Raw genomic sequence first — 6900 nt, forward strand, 5'->3', positions numbered from 1 at the left:
GACGATCCACAGTCCCAGATACCACCGCATTAAAATCCCCCCCCACAACTAAAAGCCCCCCCGGAAGGCCAAGGAGAAGGCGCCCAAGGTCCGCAAAGGTGGTCGACTGCAGCCCCGGTGGGATGTATACTGACACAAAGACAATCACTTTGCCCTCCAATCTTCCCACCAAGACCGTGTAACGTCCCCTGTCATCGTGGAGCACCTCATCAAGCTCCAACGGGAGCGAGTTCTTCACCATGATGCCCACACCCCTTGAGCCGGACGTGAAGCCCGAGTGAGCCACTAGGCGATAGCCACGCCGATTCATGGCGCAGAAGGAGTTGCCAATAAGGTGTGTCTCCTGCAGAAAGACTACATCGGGCGAGATTCGCTTCAAAAACTGCAGGACCACACCCCGTTTGATCCTGTCCCCCAGTCCATTCACATTCCAAGACAACAAAGTTAGTTCCCTACCCCCCATCATGTACAAAAGCAATCATTCGTCCCCCGGAGAGCACTTTAGAACTAACACAAAAATACGTTTGCCTTGTGATAAAAACGAACAACACCCCATCCCCACCCACCCACCCCAACAGAACTCCCCCCTCCCTGCACCCCTGCATGAGCCCAAACAGCCCCCCCAACGTGCAGTGTGCCTGTCGCCCCATATATAGTTAGACTAACTAAACCCCCTAGAGGAGGAGGGAGAACCCCCAATAGACCCAACACAACCTCCATAGGAGGGGAACTTACAAAAACCGACGCAGAATCAAAAGTGGCAACATTTTCGTCCAGAGTGAGGCCCAATATTAGATCCTCAGTCCCGATCCAGCGTGCCGTCTCCCCCCGCCGCCCCCCCACGCCCCCCCGATCACGATCCCCGGGCAGAGTATCCAGCCAGTCCCCGGCCGCTTCAGGACGATCAAAGAAGTGAGTGCGACCATCCACCTCCACACGCAGCTTGGCCGGGAAAAGCATGGCGTATTTGAGGTTTAGGTCCCGAAGACAGCGTTTGACGCCTAGGAAGCTCAGTCTTTGCTTCTGGACCGCTGGGGTGAAATCAGGATAAAAATTAACCTCCATATTGTCGAGCTTGACCGGTCCATGCAGTCTGGAGGCTTGCAGGATAGCGTCTCTATCCCGAAAATTGAAAATTCGGGCGATGAGAGGTCTCGGAGGGGCTCCGACCTTCGGCCTTCCCCCGGGAACCCTGTGGGCCCTTTCCACAGCGAAGAATTTGCTCAGCCCCCGTGGCTGGAGATGGGTAGCAATCAGGTCCTCCACAAAGAGATCCGCCGCCGCCTCCTCGCGTCCCTGGGGCACCCCAATAATACGGACGTTGTTCCTCCGTGCCCGACTCTCGGAGTCCTCCAGGCGTCGATCCATCAGCGCACTCGCCTGACTAAGCCGGCGCACCTCTGTTTGCAAGGCCGCCACATCTGTCGTTAGGCCCGATGCGGTGTGGGCCAAAGAATCTACTCGGTCGTTGGTTTTGGAAAGATCGGCCCTCACCAGGCCAACATCCACAAGGACCGAGTCAATCTTCTGCGCCAGTGTATCAAACCGCTGGCCCACCGAGGCCTTCATCTCGGCAATGGCGCCCATGACATCTCGCAGAGTCAGATCTGCGGGCAGGTCTGGGGCAGCAGGAGGGCTCTCAGGGGACTTGCGCGGTCCATCGGGAGATCCCTTCTGAAGGGTATAGCGGTCCATACTGTTGGCCTGATGGACGGCGCCACGCCGGGTCGATTTGGTCTTTGCCCGGTCTCCATATTGTTTCGTGGCCATGGCCACCAGTCTCCCAGTCGCACCAGCTACGTCGTGTAGGGCAGGAAAGCAGGGCCACGAGCTCCGGGGGGGCCCCCTCAGAGCAGTGGGGTGGATCACAGCCGGCAGGCAGGCAGAATCTCCCAGCAAGGCCATACCACACAAACACCAAGGGCTCCGCGACCCAACCTCGCAGAAACGACAAGGTGGTGCGAAAGCGAAAGTGCGGGGTACGCGAGTCGCCAGGCCCTGCCTGCCGCTGTTGTTGTTCACTTTGTCACTGGATCACCCCACAGCGCAAATCCGGGGTCTGGCGAGGGGAAGGCCGCAAACCTCAATCGGTGCTCACTCCGGTGTCCGAGGTCCGATTCGGAAGCGGAAAACGGGTGCCACCTCAGCTCGGGTTCACCAACATAGTCCCCTCATCCAGGACAGGATAATTTCAGGATAATCGTAGGAGGTTGCGGAGGTCCTCGGGAGCCTCGCACCTACGTGGCCATCTTGGTTGCGCGCTAGGCTCCTCGGGAATTTTTAATTCTAATTTGGCTTCAAGGATTCCAGATGCTCTTACATTACCGATTACCACAGATCCTTTAGTCCCCAAGTTTGGTTAGGAATGTAAGTCCGAATATGCCTGTTCCTACTGAAGTGAGGGCATCAGAGAAAAGAATGGACGGCCCCAATGCGAGATTTGTTCCATTAACTCAGATGAATGCAAGTTCACCTTGTGCAGCGAGGGTAGCTCCCTCTGCAGTACAGAATGGATCTGGACCCTACGGTCCTTTCCTGGATTGGCAGGTATGGATTCGCCTGTATGAAAAACACTCACATATGTATGTAACAGTACACCTCAAGAAAGCACTGCCCCAAAAAGAACTTCTAAGGGCCAACATATAATTGATGTTCAAGATTTAAAGGCAATGGTTTAAGTCCCACAATAATAATTCAAATAAGATAAGACGAGCCGTAGAACTATAATATCGGCTGTAAAGGTAGATTCGATTGATGTAGTTAAATTACAAACTGAACAAGATGAAATGATAAGTGGGAGTATAGAGCTTAATCAAATAGATACCTACCAACACAACTAATTGTTATTCATGAGTAAAGATGCTACTAGGAGAGCGAGGCAGGCTCACAAGATATTATCTGAACTGGCTCAAAGATATGGTGTTGACATAGAACGAACAAAGGCAATACAGAAGAACTATAGACTTGCATTCAGCAATCAGGACATAGAGAACCTGAGATTACCAGGGTTGAAGACCCAAATCTGAAAATTAATTTTGAGCGTTCGGATTTGGAGCTCATTGGACAAATGGGAAGATAAATGGGCTAAAAGAAAGGGTTCTAAAAGAGCAACAGGAGAACCACCTCCCTTAGGGAAAGGGAATAGGTGTCAAGGCTTTCCTTTTGCAAGAAGTACCAAGTGGAGGTTATGTGTATGTGCCTTGGAGTAGAGGTGATCTTGTGGCATTTACCGATGATTTCCCAAGATTGAGAGAGAACCCTACAGAGTGGTACTAACAGGTTGATCGATTTGTGAAAATTTGAAAGATGCTGTGGATTGATTTGAATACACTGTCCAAGATTTTAGTCCCTAGTGATTTGTGGTCTGCATGTAAAATAGCTACAGAATGGCCCGAAGGTGAGCCTGAGAGGGATTCGGTGACACATGGCCCTTCACCTATAGTGATGAAGAAATATGATCCGTTGATTACATGGTTGGAGGCTAAAGTATCCCTGCAGGATATTGATTGGGTAAAGATTGTCAGGACGACTCAAGTACCTAAAGAGATGATTCATGCATTTTATAAAAGGTTGCTGCAGGCTTTCAAACAGTATAGTGGGGTGGACACCCTTGAGCCGAAGGGTATGGAATAGTTTGTGTCCAGATTTGTGACTGGGTTGAGGCCTGAAATTCATATAAGGATTCAACAACATTTTATTTGTGGCAGAAAAAAATCAGTCGACAAAATTCTGTGTTATGCTAAACATTTTTGTGATAAGATTGATATGAAGCATAAGAAGTTGAAGGAAAAGTTGATGGTGGCACAGATGAAGGCTGCTCAAAGAGGAGGTAAAATTCAGCCTTATGTAGGGAATACTGTCCCTATGTAGAGAGTCTACCAGACAGGGGTTCCAGTGCAACAAGGTGGAGGATATCAGGGGCAGGGAAGAGGAAGAGGTGCTCCTATTGATCCAAGGACTGGAGTTGGTGTTGCCACCTTTAAGAAGTCCAATCCATGTAATTTTTGTAATAAATTGGGGCATTGGAAGCGTGCATGTCGCCTTAATCCTGCAAATCAAGAGCAGAATTGATGGTGTAGTCAATGGCAGGGTAATGGTATGCAACCTCACAAAATGCCCAGACTGAGATCTCAGAATTTAGTTGGTCTCCAAGGTCCCGTAATGCAAGTGCCACAATGCTGATGCTATAGTAAGCTGTAAATACCATTTAATTTAACCAGAACACAGACATAAGTGGGAATCAGAATATGTGCAATGGTAACAATCCATTCCAACAGTACCCCATGTTTGAGACTCCTAATGGATACGGTTCAGGTCAGTCCTTATGATCAGGGCCAGCTCTAGGGCGGTGCGATCGGTGCCATCGCACCAGACTCTGACTTGGGGTGGGGGTGCCTTGTTTATTGTTTTAGAACCAGCTGGTGCCGCGTTCCTAATTCCAGCAATAAAAATGTCAAGGTAACTCATCTGATGAATGTTCTTCCTGGAGAGAGAACGGAGCTTTGTCTAAGAAATGTTGACTCATAGACCGTGCAGAGGGTTAATATGTCTGCTGTAAATAACGTGTCCCATTCATATCACAAAGTGCATAAGATATACATTTTGACAGAGAAATACTGTTGTTACTTGTATAAGTTAAAATCCTAATATATTAACTGACATCAAAGAGCTGCATGCAAACTGCAAGGAATGTGTTAGAGCTATGTGTGTTTTTTGCCAGTCTTTTATTATCCTAATATTGCAAAAAAGGTTAATTTATGTACAAATCAATTCTTAAAATTAAAGACAACCCCTAACATTGGTGTAACATTTTAAATTCTGAATTTGTGTTTCTCCAGACCAAAGACTCTTAAACTATGCTGCCTACCAGAATGGATGACATTTTACTCCTACACTCATTTACACATGTATGGTTGTCTCTGTGTAATGTGTGTGTGATGTAAAGTGTTCTGACACCTTAAACTGGTATGAGTCGCGCTATAAAACTAAATTAATCTAAGAGACAGTGGCTATTGAGACTAGCGGAGCACTGTCAAATGGTGGTAGTGTGGGAATCTGTGGCGGAGGTGGTCATTGGGGGAGCGCCAACAAACATTGCCGCACAGGGTGCCACCAGAGCTAAAGCCAGCCCTGCTTATGATGGTGCCTGAGGGGGAGGAATACTGTACACTTGGCACAGTCTTAGAGGTATACCAGAGCCGACCATACGTTGAGGCTGATGTAGATGGCCAAAATATCACTTACTTGATCCACACTGGTGCTCACCACTCTACTGTGAGAACAGTAGAGTTTCCGAACCTACCCCTCTCATGAAAAACAATCCAAGTTGTAGGAGTTGCAAATAAAAGGTTGTCAAACCCCCTGTCTGAAGAAGTGCCTGTTAAGATAGGTACATTTGAAGATAATCATCAATTTGTGGTGTGTGATTCAAGTCCTGGGTGTCTTTTAGAACGTAACCTGTTGTGCAAGTTAAATTGCACCATCTTTTGCACAGCAAAGGGTATTGAGCTTCAGACAAAGGATGAGGATATTGCCTTCATACTGTCAAATCAAAATGGCCACGTTTCATTGTTCCCCATGTTGACGGTAGAAGACTTACCATCCGATCTCAGAGACACAATGAGAAACCTAGTTTGGGACTTTTCGGGAAAGGACATTGGACTCATGAGAGGAGTTGAGCCAATCTGTATCTACGTGAAGCCAAATGCTGAATATCCGAGAACCCCTCAGTATAACCTGATGCTCAAAACAGTTACTTGAATTACACCTGTAATGGAGACTATGATTGAGCAAGGTATTCTGAAAGAGATCCTGGGGAGTCCATGTAACTCACCTATTATGGGATTGCAGAAGCTAAGCGATAAGTACCGCATAGTACAGGATCTCCGTGAAATTAACAACATAGTGGTTCCTTGTTGTCACATGGTACCAAAATGTCTTGTAATATTGTTTCAAATTCCATGTGAGGCTGGATGGTTCACTGTTATTGATCTTTGCCAGGCATTTTTCTCCATTCCCTTACAAGAAGATAGGCAGTTTTAATTCGCTTTTCGGCTGAGGAATCGTGTTTCAACATGGTACCATGTCCCACAAGAGTATACAGAAAGTCCTTCCATATTTAACCAGATCTTGAAGAAGAATCTGGAGTCTCTGGTCATGGCCTGCAATTATGTTCTAGTCAGTACATAGACAACCTCTGGATCTCAGCAAACACTCGAGAAGCATGTAAAACTGATACCATTGCCTTGTTGAACCATTTGGCTGAGAATCGACATAAAGTGTCCCAAACAAGTTGCGGTACTGTATGACAGAAGTCAACGTACGTAGGACATAAATTGTGAAAGGTGTGAGAAAGGTGTCACAAGAAAGAATATCGGCGATCATGCAAATTAATCTTCCTCGTACGCAGAAGGAAGTCAGGATATTTCTGGGAATGGTGGGCTACTGTCACCATTGGATACCCAGTTTTTTCCTTATGGCCAAACCTCTGCAGAGGTTGACACACAAGGATGTGTCCAATCCAGTGCTCTGGGACAGTGATTGTTTGAATGCATTCCTGGAGTTCAGAGAGAGTCTATGTCGTGCTCCTGCACTGGGAATGCCTGACAATGATAAAGCGTTTTTGCTTTTCTGCAGTGAAAGAGAAGGTTGTGTTCTCTCAGTGTTGACTCAGAACCATGGAGGTGCCCATAGACCAGTTGCCTACTTCTCAGCTACTCTAGACCCAGTAGCGTCAGCATTGCCTGGATGTCTCAAATCCATTGTGGCAACAGGTGTCAGCATGGAGAGATGCGGGAATATCGAAATGGGTCAACCTTTGACTGTTTATGTGCCACACTCTGTTGAACTATTGTTGACCAGAACACGCACACAGCATTTGACGAATAGCAGGCTCACCAG

The sequence above is a fragment of the Triturus cristatus genome, chromosome 8 (assembly GCF_964204655.1).
Source record: "Triturus cristatus chromosome 8, aTriCri1.1, whole genome shotgun sequence".
NCBI classification, from domain to species: Eukaryota; Metazoa; Chordata; class Amphibia; order Caudata; family Salamandridae; genus Triturus; species Triturus cristatus.